The sequence below is a fragment of the Morone saxatilis genome, unplaced genomic scaffold, assembly GCF_004916995.1.
Source record: "Morone saxatilis isolate NCDOM2014 unplaced genomic scaffold, NCSU_SB_2.0 Contig5, whole genome shotgun sequence".
Taxonomy (NCBI): Eukaryota; Metazoa; Chordata; class Actinopteri; family Moronidae; genus Morone; species Morone saxatilis.
The window spans coordinates 16,328,639-16,336,467 of record NW_023340095.1 but is presented as its reverse complement, the minus strand read 5'-3'; the positions used below and the strand labels follow the sequence as shown (position 1 = coordinate 16,336,467).

The 7,829-nt window shown below is 42.8% G+C and overlaps 1 protein-coding gene across 1 annotated transcript in view; it reads right to left on the bottom strand.

Moving 5' to 3' along the window:
- The window catches only part of myo16 (myosin XVI), an 88,155-nt gene extending 80,326 nt beyond the window's left edge, over positions 1-7,829 (bottom strand). Inside the window, exon 1 of the mRNA XM_035676552.1 lies at positions 7,608-7,829. The gene's annotated coding sequence lies outside the window, so the exon portion shown is untranslated. The remainder of the gene's footprint in view (positions 1-7,607) is intronic.

The window sequence follows — 7,829 nt, the reverse complement described above, 5'->3', positions numbered from 1 at the left end:
AAGTTTTGCGAGTAAATCACCTGTTCAGCTGCACGTCGCCGTTTCCTACATGTTCCTCTCCCTCTTTTGGCATTTAGGGGCAGACCAGAATATCTGTAAGCATTTATGCTGCCCTGAAGAATTACGTCCTCTGTACCTTTGGTACCTACGCTACTGTAGAAAATCCTGTACCGTCAAGTTTTAAAAATGTTGGCATCGACTGGGTACCGAAGTATCGGTTCATGTGACATCCCTAAGTGACACAATGCTCAATGTCATTGTGGTGCTGGTACACGGTACCATGGTATGGTAAAAAAGCATTTTGTTGAAAAAAGTATTTAAAATTATTGTTTTGGTAAAAACCCATGTATAATATTGGCAATAATTTTGAGAAATATTGTGAAAGGACCATTGTAAATACTTTTTTATAATATTCCATCCTTCTGAACCAATACTTGTTTGTTTCCAGGGAAACAGGTGCACCAGGTATGACAAGATAGGCACTATCTACTTTGGAGCTGCCTGTCCATCATGTGTGCCAGGCCAGTTCAGCTACAGTCGTATCAGATCAGTTAGCTCAACACTCAAATGTGGTGAAACGTTCCCTAATACTCAACTGGAATCCCCCTTACCTTAGAATATTGTCATACAAACATACAATCAAGACAAAAAAGGATGAACTCCCATTGAATGGTTGATCAAGATTCCCTATGACAAAGAAACAAAAGGACTAGAAAAAAACTGGATAGCTGATCATAATTCATCTTGCTAGCTTTAAATTGGGAATATGATCCCAACTGAGTGATCAGGTGGCGGACATACTTATAATATGTCATAACTTTATTATTCGATAGCGACTGGACGAATATATGGGCGATTAGCTCAGTCCATCAGCGGTTGTTTTTTTGGGCCAAGTTTTGTCATTTTATTTTACTAATTTAATGTTGTGTTTCAGAAGAATTAGAGCTGCTCAGCAGCACAGTACACACACTGAGCCACAAAACAAATGAGGGAAAAGACCTGTAGAGCCAATGTATTTTCACATCTGACTGTGGTGAATTAAGGGTTTATTTCAAATTGTTTTTCATGTCAGGGAATACAGTAACAGGGTGACGTGCAAAAGCTCCAAGCAAGACTCTAAGTCTGGGGATGATGAGGACACAGCAGGGACAGGTCGGGCAACAGAGAGGCAACGACAGCACGTAGAGCCAGAATATCTTCACAGAGTAGATAATTACACACCAGAGTTGGTGTCCCAACTGAACCTACTGGGGCAGTGATTAGGGGGGTCGGGGGGCGCCAAACGCAGCACATGGGCTAATATATCAGCAATCACAGATTGTTGGATTGATAATTGCCGGTTGGATAATTTAAACATATCACCCAACCCTAGACTATGCAGCAGCCAGGAAAAGTTGAATTTCTTTAATTTCATAGTCAACGGCTGGAAGAAAGAAGAGGGTGAGGGAAGGACGCAGAGGTCGTATCAGCGGCGTCTTCCAGTCGGTAGATTGCTACAGATGGGACACTGGCGAATGGAACACCGCAGGCTATGGGTGAACACTGTCAGAATCAGCACAATTTTACAGACAAATGAAGTAAATTAGTATATGACAAAGGCAGTGAGAGACCGAGGAGAGCAATAGCAATTAATAACTTATGAGCTAGGTTCTCTCCTCTCACACAAGCTCCTGCTGAAGACCTCACTTTTTGTCTCTAATTATGGCTCTCTTTCTGTCCCTAGATCACCTCCCCTCCGCTCGTCAACTCCAAAATCCCTTGACTGGAAGTGAGTGCATCTCTCTCTGCCTTTGTCTATCCTTTACTACCCTCTCCCCTAGCTCCCAGCTCCAAGCAGCTGGCACAATGGACAACATGGGAACATAAAGGATGCCTGCAAGCTTCGGCGAGAGACAATCAATAACCAGACAAACAAAAGAGCAGCACAGTCCTGCATGGGAGAAGCTCCCGACTAAAGAAGCACTGAGCGCAGAGGCGGCGTCCTCCTGTTACCTTGTTCTGTTCTCCGCTGACTAAGAGTGAAAACCATGACCACTGCCTGACGCACACTGTATTAGTGACTCACACTGAGCTAACAGACCTGAGAACAGTTGGATCTAATTTTCTACCCCACATCACCCTTCTGCTTATGTTATGCTACGCTCACTCTGCTCAGATTCAATTTCAATGTTGCCTGAGATACTGCTGTGTATAAGAGCGAGAGTACACACACACACACACACACACACACACAAACATACAGCACTGTGCACACACTCCAAAACATGTACAATTATACTCAAAAAGCTTTTTGTTTTCTCTTTGGCAAAACCAAGATACTTGCCAAAGCAACAACTGTCAAGACAAAAGACAGTAGACGAAGACACCGACACACCTACAACACAACTATCAGTGTAACAATAATAATGATAAGAAGAATTTGGTTTGAGTATTGTGATTTCAAGAAAACTTCATAGCACTGTCTGTATCATGTAAACTGACTATAATAGGGAGGACATTTTACATAAAGAGAAATGTTGAGACGTTTGCAGATATTAAATAACTATTGACTGTGGATCAAGAAGTGGGATCAGACAAGCTTGGCATGTTTCCTCTGGCAAAATGGTTTTGTTTGTAGCTAGACTTGCTGATGTTGGCAGAAAATCCAACGTGCAAAACAAAGAGTTTTCTTATCTCATTGTAATTTCCACAACTGGCAAGTTTTCCCATCCAGCTTTAAGAGTTATCAAACAAACCGATCTTAAGGTAAACACAGAAAGTATACTGACATTTGGTCACAGCGCCGTCATCAGTTTTTAGCCATTCTCCAGCCTAGTGGTCTTCATCAATACAAAACAAGAGCAGGAAAGTAAACAAAAAGAGTGGTGACAGAGTTAAAAAAGAGTGAGCGACAGAGAGACAAATTTAACAGCCTTTTTCAACCAGTTCAAGCCAACTATTTTGTTTAGCACTAAGAAGAGCAGTATTAAGCTGATATAAACTGTGACTACACCCGGCAGTTCTGTTAGCTCCCTCACTTAGTAGGGGGCGTGGCCTCAACACCGGCCAGAGTGACTGACAGACTGACCACAGCAGCGTAGCAATGGAGCGTCGCAATCAGTATACATCTGAAAATGAACGCAGCAGTTTCACAGACTCCCACTCACAGTGGAGGCTGGTTTAAAACATTTGAGCCTTTGAACCCACAAAATGCAGATTTTCAAAAACGTGGTAATAATGTCAATTTTAACAACAGCATTGGTGTTTCATCACAGTGTAGTCATATATTCAGTTTAAAATGAGGCACACTTTTCTAATAAGACTAGACAATAGCAGAGTCATTTATCATTCTTCATAATCTAATGTTGCATGACTGCGTGCTGTCTACACTGATGTTGAAAGCTGCTGGACAGAGCCAAAAAGAGAAACTGAAAAAAATACAGAGAGGCTAGGCAACGGTCACTGAAGTACTGAAAATCAGTGAGTGTTTCGTACATAACTGCATTGAAACAAAGTGAGCTACATTATGTCTCAATCAAAATGAAATTACACAACAATTACAGTTCCCACCCCATGTTCTATTAACAACCACTGCATGCTTGGAGTCTGACTGAATGCTCCATACAAGTAGCAGCAGTCACAAAGCTTGTGTTTGACCCGTCAGCAACATTTTTTTGCAACACATGTCCTGTGTAAGAAAGATCTAGAGGAGGACGAACTGTTTAGGAGGCAACGAGTTTATAGCCTAACTCCACGTCTTCAATCACAGCACAGACCTCAACAAGCTATAATCATTCCACAGTCTCTGCTGTGTACGATGCCCCCCTGGGCTCAGCTGGGAAAAAAAGATTAATGTGTAAATCTGTACTCTTGGTTTCCAAGTCCGTGTGCACAATTTATAAACTGAGCTCTCTGATTCATAAACCGTGCCCACAGATTCATAAACCGTGCCCACAGACTTATACACCGTGCCCACAGACTTATACACCGTGCCCACGGTTTTGCGACCTGCACCCACAATTTTGTACCCTCATGTGCAAATCTGTACTCTCAGTCCGTGGGCATGGTTTCTAAACTGTGCTTCCAGATTCATAATCTGTGTCCATACATTTGTAAACCATGCCCAAGGATTTGAAATCTGTGCCCACATATTCATAAACAGGGTTTCACTCTTTCCAGGAGTTCTTCTTGACAATTTAGGACAGCACTTGCTCACAAACAGTAGTTGTGCTACAAACAGCAGTAATTTACCAGTGTGACAAGCATTGACTTTAACTCCAGTTTAATGCCTCCTTTTTTAATGATGAAGTGTCATCAAGTCCATTCCACTCTGCGTCTGATGTGAACAGCTAAACTGGCCATTTTGACATGGCCAAAATAAATAGGGAGCATTTAAAGGGAAGGTTTATTTAGGTGATCTAAGTGAGGGGCTATTTTTCAAGAAAAGTAGTCTCTAAAGTTCCAGGTTTTCTGCTCAACAGATTACCCATTGTTTCACAGATTACAAGTCAAAGAGAGACTGACACCAAGTGAGGAAGAGAGAGTTTGCTGTCTGTAGGACTTAATAATTCACAAGCATGTATGGCCATATAGTCACGCTACAGCAACCATGGTGCTCCACAAAAACGTATTGCTTTAACCATCTGAACACTTGCTTTCAACGCCTACATACTAGGGATGTCACAAGAACCGATACTTCAGGTCAATGCCAACCTGCTGTTAAAACAGAATCATGGGTGTAAAAAAATCTCAAACCTGAGTTGTGTTTTATGGCCGGCTTTATAAAAGTTACTGCTGAAGAAAATTTAAAAAAAGTGTACTGAAGGGAAAAGCAAGGTGAGCAGATTAAAGTAGTTTGTGAGTTAAATTGTGAAATAAGTAAATAAGAAAAGGGGCCACTGTTTTTTGTTTTTTTACCGTGGTATCAAATTGGTATTGAGAATCATGAAATTTCACTGGGACTGGTATCGAGTACTAATATCTGGTATTGTGACATAGTACATAGAGTTAATAAAAGTGGTGGTTACAAATGAAACAACCCGTTTTAATATATAACAAGTCTCTGTCTAACTCTATAGGGTAGACCTACATGACAAAACCCTGCACACTGTGCATGTGGGCATGTTTAAATATGAGGGTATGTGTATACAGGTCCATTCACCGCATCAGACCACAGCGTTGCCAACCGGCAACCAGGAGGAAGGACTGACTGAACACACAAACACACACACACATAAGAGTTCAGCATGGTGTAAATACAACCCCTCATGTCCCTAAGCAACCTCACTGAAACACCTCCTCCTTTCCAGTGGTCAGGAACAGTAAACGAGAGAGGCACAAAGAGAACTGAAAGATCAAGAATAAAACTAAACTCACTGTTTAACCGAATCACATAAAAAAGGATGCACTGTCAGAGGCCCAGAGTGGAACGGCTTAGATTCCACTTCACATTATTTACTTTGAGAAAAAAAAAAACTCTGTTGAGTTGCGTTTTGCTACAGGGCAGTTGTGTTTAGTGGTTGGAGACAAAGTGCATAAGAGCTGGTGTGGCTCTACACGGGCGCGAGAGCGTGAGCGCGAAGCGCGCAGACGCTGGGCATCGCCGAAGAAAGCTGGCAGACCTTACACGCCACTGAGCTTTTGAAACCTGACTTAAAAGACAGGCCAGTAGTGCTTCATATTGTCTGTACCAGAGTTATTACAGCTTCATATTGTCTGTACCAGAGTTTTTTTTTCAGTTAGTTTAGTGAGTTTTGCTTAGTCTTTATTGTTTATAAATGTTTAGTTTACATTTTTGTTAGCGTCAGTGTTTTAGTTTTTTTATTACGATAATATTGGGGGTATTTGTTAGGCAAGACGCTCGTCCAACAGCTACTGTAGCTCAAACAGCTGAAACAGTAAATGCTGGTTCTGATAGAAAGGTGTCAGAATACACAGTGTATCACAGTTTGTTGGTATGGGGCTGCAGAACATTCTGACCACCAGGGTGCCCAGGTGCTCAGAATGTTATGGCTGATCGGTGTACATATATGTATATGTATTGTATACAACCTACACCTGCCAGGGACATTTTTCTTCAGTTTCAAATTAAACTGTCTGAAATAGCTTCATGTATATTCATCTCCTCCCACTTAATAATTGATGCCCTGAGCGTACCCTCAGTGCTGAAGCTGGCCTCACTGACTTCTGGCATCTCACTCCTTCTCAAAGACACCCTCACAACATCTCCTCCACTTAACGCTACCTTGCACAATGTGAAACACATCAGCAATAACATTTCTCCTGCTGTTTTTTAAACTAAGCTTTCAACCTTTACTCCTTAACTCCAACCCTTTCAGGTAACTGTATAGCATTGTAATGTACTGTCATGGTTTTACCCATAATACTCTGTACTTGACTGCTCTGATTTTTGATTGTGGCAGCTAAATGACTAAATGCAAATTCAAATGTAAATCTCTCTCTTTGCATATTCTCCCAGAAACCACACAGACAGCACTGTTCACATATGCCTGTCACAGGAGGCCAAAACACTAGATTGCCTGCAGTACGGTGTCCTTGGAGCTTCAATTCACTGTTCAACAACATTTTGGCCTTGATGGTAGCCACTGAAAAGATGTGAAACCATCAACCATTCCAAATCCACCTCCACACTAGATCTGTTCACCAGTTGATAGTCCAAGTAATGGATTATGGTTTCCAAATCAGCCTTAATGTTTATCCTTTGATCCCTAATGTAATCGGTTTCTCCACTGTGGATGCTGGCCAAAAGGGAAGAGACACTGAGCTAAGGGTTCTGATTGGCTTTGCTGTGACCTCTAGCCTCTACCTTTCAGCTCTGGCTGTTTGTGCCTCAGGGGGTCATCGCAAGTCAACTTTGTCATTAATCACACAGCCAGATGAATGGCACAGGCTTTGCCAATGAACTCGGAGCAGGGTGGTGAACTACGAAGGAAGACCGCCCTTTAATCGGAGGAGCCAGGTTCACACTCCAGTGTTGGAAACGCAGCTTCTCTGAAGTGTTCTTCAGTGAAACTTTACCAGCTCCAAAAGGTGTTGTTCAGTGGCTGACCCCGTGCTTTGATATCCCCACAGAGAGGGGAAAGTGACACGACAATTTCGCTAAGGGACCAGGACATTATTGCATGAGAACTGAAAGCATCAGCCCAGCAAGTTGCTTGACAACAGCACCGCTACAAAATAGTGCGTCTCTCTCTAACACATAAGCATAATATCAACAGATAAGCAGAGCTCTCACATGTGACAACCTTTACAATAATCCTCATAGTGAAGATATCTCACAGCACACTCAAATCATTCTTCAATCAGCTGTTCATTCTTACCCAGAAACACACACATTCTTCCACACTAAGCATCTCATGGTATATTTAGACCCGTGACAACTGCACGCCACATCTGCCTTTCCTTTCATTCCCAGTGGCACGCGGGGAGCCCCACATGACAGCCCTGCACAGTCACACACACACGTCCTCTCTCCATGTCTGTCTCGCGTGTTGTCAAAACCTGAAGACAGTTATCAGAGCAAAAAGAGAAATCACGCTTGCACTCACCACCGTCCTTTAAAATCAGCCCTCACTCTGATGAGGAGCAGAGAAACAGCAGAGCCTTACCGGTGAGAGCGCGTCCGCAGAAGACACCGGGGTACGGAGGAGAGAGAAATGTGTCTGCCCGACGAGAAGACGAGAGACGCCTCCCCGTGCACCGCCACCAAATCAATTTCACACTCTCTCACCTCCCCGCCGCTGTGATGTCACTCATTCATCCGTTTCCCCGTAGCCATGGCAACTCTGCCGCTTGGAGCTGCTCATTCTTTTACATCCGTCTTTTTCCTC